Genomic DNA, 7,324 nt, shown 5'->3' on the forward strand with positions numbered 1-7,324 from the left:
AGTAGATTCAGAAGGATGCAGGTTGCAGTAGGTACTGGGAGATGAAGAAGCTTGCACAGGATAGAGTAGCATGGAGAGCTGCATCAAACCAGTCTCTGGACTGAAGACCACAACAACAACATGTCAGGAGGGTGAATCTTGCACTGTCACCTTTAAACACCCCCCCCCCCCCCCCACACACACACACACCACACACACACACCATACACACACTCCAAGAACTATTTTCAGCTGCTTGGCTGTACACAGACACGATCTCAGCTAGAATGAAATTTTCACTCTACAGCGGAGTGTGCGCTGATATGAAACTTCCTGGCAGATTAAAACTGTGTGCTGGACCGAGACTCGAACTCGGGACCTTTGCCTTTCGCGGGCAAGTGCTCTACCAACTGAGCTACCCCAGCTCAGTTGGTAGAGCACTTGCCCGCGGAAGGCAAAGGTCCCGAGTTCGAGTCTCGGTCCGGCACACAGTTTTAATCTGCCAGGAAGTTTCATGATCTCAGCTTGTTCCCGAGATGAAGTAACATGCATGAGTAAAGTTCATTTAGCATAACAACTTTCAAAGTCAGTAGTAAATATTCAAAGTTCGAAATTTCTCTTTTCCACATACTGTTGCTACGCAAACTTAAGTTTCTGGTACTCAATAACTACTGGAAAAACTATCCAACATGTTTGTCACACATTAATATAAATAATGACTGCAACAAGTAATCACAGTTCAACTACTTCAAATTCTGCAAACAGAGTTAAATCTCAAGTAGTCACACAGAAAACAATTGCTGAAAACAAACAAACAATTAAGAACCTTCAGAAGTTAGAATCTGGAACTTGCTTTCACTAACTTATTCTAATCCCATAAAATTTTGAAATATTCAACACGCATACTTGAGCATGTTTTTGAAATGCTTGTTAGTCTACGCCAAACATCATCTTAGCACCTTGCCCACTCTTATATGCACTTTGCGACATCACAACTGTTAAATCCAAGTAAAGTCTTGAAAAATATGACCATTCAGTGTTAAATATAATTACAGATGTACAGGATGTAAACCATAACTATTACAATATGTCACAGTGCTGTAAGGAATCTCAAGGTAAACAATTTGTTATAGGACACTTGTCTTTCCAGCCAAGAAACAGCCTCAGACTGACCTACAAAAGCCAGCTGAACTACAGCACATGCGCATCGCATCCTTTTGCCTTCTTTTGGCACTGACGTAGTTGACCAGATTTAATTCTGTTAACATTAGTGATTTATACTTTCCCATGAGGGTGATGAAATAAAGAAGACTTTTGTACATGTTATACAAGGACTAATTCAGTTACAAATTTCATCTGAACTTAACCCTTAGAAGCACAGTGGTCTCATAGTAAGAGGTCCAGAGAAACAAAACTATTTGATTGTTAATTTTACACTGTTAAAAATTTTTGAGGTATAAAATTAACACAAAAGCCAGTTTTAGAATTTGTGACTGCAAGAAGAAAGTGTGGCACACTGCATGCATTGTAGCCTATGTGGCTTTTGTAGGCTTGGTAGACTACAAGTTTCCTTTATTGAACTGTTTATCTTGACTTCCCCTACACCAAAGTGGTATGCCGTAAACAGTTATCATTTGCACCCTATATACAATACACTTCAACATAGATAAAATTACATTATTGACAAAGAATTAGTCAAGTAATGATTCAACACATTCAAATGCAACTTAAAATTACAAATACTCCTTATTTAACAAATTGTGATTGTTGAACCACAAAGAGTATCAGATAATGATCTTGGACACACACACTGTGAGCTCTGTCTAAAAAGTATCTGACCTTTTATTTTCTCATGCAAAATAGAGACAATAGCACGGCGCCACTGTACACAGGAAAGGTAGAGATCGTTATGTGCATGCGTGAATTTTGTTCCTGTCTTCCAGTGCATCAGTCCTGCCTGTCGGTCGCTGAATGAGGTGCTACACAACTTGTTCGTCGGATTACCGATACTCTCAATATGTCTGAACGTGTTGATCAAAGATACTGCATCAAATTTTGTCAAAAGCTTGGTGATTCTCAAAGCGAAACAATTCGTAAGATTCAGCAGGTGTTTGGAGAAGATGCGTTGGATGTAACAAAAATTAAAGGAGTGGTCTAACCAATTCAAAAATGGCTGCACATCAGCAGAGTGTGACCAGCTTTCTAGCAGGCCCCAAACTGGTCGGAGTGTAGCTGTTGTTGAGAGGATGCAAAATTTGGTGATGGCGGATCGTTGTTCGACCATGCAGGAGAATGTCCAAGAGGTTGGAGTGAGTAAAGATTCTGCACATGCAATTTTGCATGATGATTTGAACATGAACTGAGTGGCTGCGAAATTTGTGCCCAAGTTGTTGTTGCTGGAACAAAGAGACCATTTTGACATTGCACAGGACCTTCTGGACAGCACCAACACTAACCTGGGTTCATGAACCCTGTGATAACTGGAGATGAGTCATGGATGTACAGGTATGACCCAGAAATAAAAAGACAGTTGTTGCAATGGAAGCATCCTGAGTCTCCAAGGCTGAGGAAAGTGTGGCAGGTGCGAAGCAAAATCAAGGTGATGCTGACTGTCTTCTTTGATGTCCGTGGAATTGTGCATCACGAATACACACCGGAAGGACAAACAGTGACAATGGAGCACTATCAAGTTGTTCTCCAGCAACTCCATGATGCAGTTCGGTGTAAAAGACCAGATGTGGATGGCGAAAAACTGGCAGCTGCATCACGACAATGCCCCCCACACATTCATCCCACTTGATTCAAAATTTCTTGGCCAAACTTGGAATTACAGTCGTTTGCCAACCCCCTCTTCCAGTTGTTTCCAAAATTGAAGACGCCACAGGAAGGATCCCATTTTGAGAGTAGAGAAGAGATAATGCGGAACACGATGACGGAGCTGAACACCATTCCAAAAGAAGACTTCTGGAGATGTTTCCAGCAGTGGAAGGATCGGTCGGCTAAATGTGTGCAAGCACAAGGGCCCTACTTTGAAGGGGATTAGCGTCCCAAGCCTGTAAGGTATCCAAAATATTTTTTCTGGCCAAAGGTCGGATACTTTTTAGACAGGCCTTGCTGCTTTCACATTATTTGTATCTTTGGAGAATTTGTAGTAATGGCACAATTTGCATATTAATTCAGCAAAATTGTCTGTAATTGTTTATACCTATGCCTGGTTTTAAAAGCAGCATGTTGTAGTGGTTACTGATTTCATCATATGAAGCATCATAACACATATTGCTTCACTAATTCATTTGTTATTAACTTCGTAAACTACTGCAATTAATACAATTATAACTTTTAAAATATTGGATCTAGAATTATGCTCATCTCATTGCTGTAATTTCTCTGGTGTATTTAGTTTCACTGAAGCTTGTCTGTATGGTGTGTTACATATTTTTTGTAGAAATGTTATATTCATTTTCATTTTCAGTCATCTGTAGATACCTTTGTCCACTTTGTCCCACTGGAGAGCAGACTCACTTCCACCTCCTGGGAAATTCCTGCTAATCCACTACTTATGGTCTTTGATCACTTGCATCTTCATACTTTGCATTAGCCAGCCCTGCCCTGCTTGCTGGCCTGCCTCAGCCGCAACTCTGTAAGCCTGTCTCTTACAATGTCTGATTAGCACACTGGACTCATACTCAGGAGGATGACAGTTCAATCTCACTTCCAGCCATCCTGATTTAGGTTTTCCATGATTTCCCTAAATCACTTCAGGTAAATGCTGGGATGGTTCCTTTGAAATGAAATAAAATGAAATTGAAAGGGCGCGGCCGACTTCCTTCCACATCCTTCCCTAATCTGATGAGACCGATGACCTCACTGTTAGGTCTCCTCCCCCAAATCACCTCTCTTACAATGTCACAAACATTAGCCTACGGTTTTTACATTTGCACCTGTTCCCATTATAAAGCCTGCCCTAAGCACCCATCCACTATTACCTACCATATTCACACAGCTAGAAAAATGTGCATCCTGGCAGGGCTACATGCAGAAATACTCATATTTTGTTTTTTAATTTAACAATTACTCTTCTTATAGCTGTAATACTTATTGTATAAAGCGTACTTTTTTTAAGAGTTTAGTGTGATTCTTACCTTATACCTCCCCCCCCCCCCCCCCCTGTCCCCCCAGGATGGAGTCTGTCTACTGTCTACACCATCTGTCTGCATATAGAGTAAATATTATATTCAAGGCTTTGGATGTTTTCTACATGTTTGCGTAGTGTGTATCTGAGATGGGATGTGGGTACCATTCCATGTTTACCTAGTTGGATGTGGGAAACCACCTAAAAATTGCAGCCTGGCTGGGCAGCTCCCCAGCCCTCATCGTTAATCCGTGAGGCAGATTCGATCATAGGTGGGTTTGCCTCCCCAATTACCAGAAGCAGCACTAATATGCTAGCTATCCAGGCAGGTCTAACTAACTCATCTGAAAGTACTTGACACATTTTTTGATACATTCACCCTTCATTTTTTATAAAGCCTTCCATTGCTCTTAATCTAATTATTTGAAAAATTTATATTATGAGATGCATAATTAATAGTTTTACTACGCTTTCTTGGCAGCAGAGTCAATTCATTATTTACACATTTTGTAATTTTAGCAAAACTTGTCTGTAAATCTTATAGTTGGTACTCATTGGCATTTTTTAAGGATCATCATTTAGGAGGTATATTTCACTTAGGTTGCTGTTTATGTTAACTGTTGTATAATTTTGATATGACAATGGTAAGGAATGTATATATTCTAGATTTTGTAGCTTCTTACCTCTGTGTTTACCTGGAGTTCTTTGGCAGTAATATTTCCTTAAGATGTAGTGGCATAAATGTTATTTTTCATAATGGATGACTAGCTGCTCTCACTTCTTATTCTTCATAATTAGCACTATTACTTTTCTGTAACCATGCTTGTTTAGGTGCAGGTCACCCCTATTTAGTTCTCACCCACAGATGGTCATAACATATACTACTGGAAAGTGTGTCAAGTCATTCATTGTTAGTGGAATGCCTTACAGAGCTATTTGCATAGGTCCCCATCTGTTGCACCTATTTTTATTGCTTAAGCCCTGTGCTGGGTTTGAAGATTTTGGTGATACAGTCTTCCTTTGTTACTGTTTCCTTCAAGTGAGAGCCTGTACTTTGGCTGTAACTACTACTTAACTGTACTAATTATTTCCTCTTAGCTCTCTTTTCCTGTCTCTGGTCCCCTAAATGTGGCTAGTCTGCTGTGTGTTTCTCCTGCCTTTTCTACAAGAGGCTTCTCTCTACTCAACACTGGAAGCTGATGAAATCTGCTTTTGATGTCTCAAAACTTTTGAGTGTTTTCTGATTCTCCTGGTCTTTCCCGCTCTACATTAGCCAGTTTGAACTGAATGCTCTGGAATATGAGAAGAGAGCCTCTTTGCTTTTTTCTTCACCAACTTTCCTCTGCGTTTCCTCCACTTATTATTTTATAATATCTGAGAGATGCAAATTTGAATGGTTCAGTGTATGGAAATGAAATGACAATAACATTTTATTATTATTATTATTATTGTTATGGCACTGCATCTGCTTGTGTGTTATGCATTGTGACATTCAAGATTTTGATTTCAGTAACACTATTCTAGTAGAACAAATCATGCAGTGCTGCACTTTGACTTACCTGCACTTATGCACATACTGTAAAAAGGAACTGGGACTTTTGGTAAGTGAAAGTGGAACTTGTTTATTTGGGGAACTTACTTATTTAGGAGTTGACAGTAGGTGTGAGGCTAATGATCCAGCCTCAATCAAAGTTTCGTTAAAGTAAGGGTATGGACCTCTATGACCTCCTTAAGCTTTTCAGTTTCAAATTTTATTTGCTATTTTATATATATAGCTGTGTTTCTTTTACATTTTATGAAGGTTGACAAATTTTCAGTGCAATTAATTTCAAAAAATAATTGAAAATTATCTACATTTTTGAAAACTTTTGTTCTGTCATTTTTCTTCTATTTTCTTCTATGGTCCACCCAGCTGATGAGAAGAATAAAATCTGCAGCCTGAAAATTCATTCATAGCTTCCATATTCTAGATCATATAAAAAATTGACAGGGTCCTAGCAACTGATCCATAAGAGCAAGTACACTTTTTCCATGTTATATCTTTAGGCAGTTTCAGGCCATAATATTTGAATGTATTTTCCGTTTTTCTCACCCCAACTTCTCACATGACCATTATTCCTTATTCCTATACAGAAATTTGTCAGTCCATTTTACAATGACTCTGTGGTAGAACTGCCAGAAAATATTAATATCTTTGCTTTTTTGTGCTTCGTTTTACTTACTTTGGTTGTTGACTAGTTGGTGTGAGACATTCGTCATGACTGTTACCGTGATTGTCGAAAACTATTTCTTTGTGTTTTGATTTATCTTGTGCCAATAAAATATTACATAGTGAAAGTAAATGGTGTTTTCTGTGTTATAAGTATAACACTCGCCATACTGGTGACCTCCGACGCGCAACATACGTCCGATTTGACAATGTGGCCATTTACTTCGACGTCTCCACATCGCTCACCTTCCGCTCCTTTTGGACTACAACATGATACTAATGGTGCATCTACACTGCCTTTTCACGGTTTCCTATGCACAACGCCACCAACAACTGCGATAAAATTGGAAGATAAGTACAACGCCATGGAGTTTTCTCCATCATCAACAATGCCGTTGTGGACTCGTTCAACATCGTCAGTGATGTCACCTGCTATGAAATCTTTTTCTACATTTGTCTATAAGAAACCAATCATGAGTGCTGTGCCTAAATTTGTGACTCACAGTGTGTCGTATTTACAACCTCCTGTGACATGTGTGCAACAGTGGCCCAACACTATAAACCTTACAGACTTTTCGAGCCCACAGATCACTTGGAGCTCCCCATATATTGCTGATAAATCGGTTTTGGACACATTATCACTACAAAAACAGATGGGTACAAATTTCAGTGACAAAAATTACTGGTTGGACAGTCGTCCCGCCCTGATTGTTTTCGCAGCCCCGGCTGCGCCTGCCGCGCCTCCCACACCAGCCGTGTTTAAACCAGCTGCCGCGAACGCCAAAGTGACAGCTTCATAAACACTCCGCCACCCCCATCCGCTGTGCTATCAAATATGTTACATCCACAACACAAGATCGAGAAAATTCCTAAATTACCAAGGTTCACGATGGACAATGCGCATACGTGGTTTATTTTGGCAGAGACTATATTCACCGCCCTAAACATTGATTCAGACAGTGCTAAATTTATTGCGCTTATTAATGCACTAGAGGACCATGCTG

The 7,324-nt window shown here is 39.7% G+C and overlaps 1 non-coding gene across 1 annotated transcript; it reads right to left on the minus strand.

The window, feature by feature from the left end:
- Positions 1–331: 331 nt before the first annotated feature.
- On the minus strand, positions 332–404 carry Trnas-cga (transfer RNA serine (anticodon CGA)). Its single transcript has one exon. It is a non-coding gene; the product is annotated as a tRNA-Ser (tRNA).
- Between the last annotated feature and the right edge of the window lie 6,920 nt (positions 405–7,324).

This window comes from Schistocerca serialis, chromosome 6, assembly GCF_023864345.2.
Source record: "Schistocerca serialis cubense isolate TAMUIC-IGC-003099 chromosome 6, iqSchSeri2.2, whole genome shotgun sequence".
Lineage (NCBI taxonomy): Eukaryota > Metazoa > Arthropoda > Insecta > Orthoptera > Acrididae > Schistocerca > Schistocerca serialis.